The following is a 930-nucleotide window of genomic DNA, read 5'->3' on the forward strand; positions in this document are numbered from 1 at the left end:
CTCCTCGATTAGGAAAAAAATCTATGGAGATAAATCAGGGCCAATATTATTTAAAACCCTAATAAATCAAATTGATAAAAATATTGATCTTTGACCCCAAAAAAAATGTAAAAATGTCCCAAACTTTTTGCTATTCTAAAATAAATTATTATTTTCAGCTTGAAATCTTCTGTTTTTAGGTTTCCAAACTCAAAATTTCAATTTCAAAACTAATTTTTCGCTTTCAAATCTGAAAATTTCAGTTTCAAAACTTTTGGCCCCCTAGTGGCACGTTGGGGCGGGGCTAACACGAAGGACCAATCACACTTGATGAGGGTCAGCCAGATGGAAAAGCGTGACTCCTCCCCCCAGAGGAGGCGTCTCCACCGCTCTAGAGTCCAGTGGCGGCGTGCTTTACTTCACCACATCCACGCTCTGCATCGCACTTGGTGATGCAGCTGTTGCCATGGAAACCCGTTCCATGAAGCTCTCCGCGTACTGGACCTGGGCTGATCTGAAGGTCACATGAAGGTTTGAGCTCGGTAGCAAAAAGCCGGCGACCTTGTGGATCCACTGATGCCCCTTCGTCGGTTTACATGGCCGACTACTTGATGTCTGACTTGTTGTTTCCGAACTCTTCCATGTTTTTCTGCTGTGAAATATTTAGGAAATTTCACGACTGGATTTGTTCCACAGGTGTCATCCTACGACAGTTCTACGCTAGAATTCAGTGACTTCCTGAGAGTGAAACATTCTTTCACTAATGTAACAGTCTGCATACCTGAGTGCTTTATTTATACAAAAGTGTTTAAAACAAGTGATTAGAACACTTGATTCTGATCATTTGGATGGATGAGCCAATACTTTTGATAATAGTTTATCTTGATCAAATTATCTGCTGATTGGTCCTCCTGACACCTAGCATTTGCCAGGTTTGGGACTTTTTTCTTT

This window comes from Oryzias melastigma, linkage group LG15, assembly GCF_002922805.2.
Source record: "Oryzias melastigma strain HK-1 linkage group LG15, ASM292280v2, whole genome shotgun sequence".
NCBI lineage: Eukaryota > Metazoa > Chordata > Actinopteri > Beloniformes > Adrianichthyidae > Oryzias > Oryzias melastigma.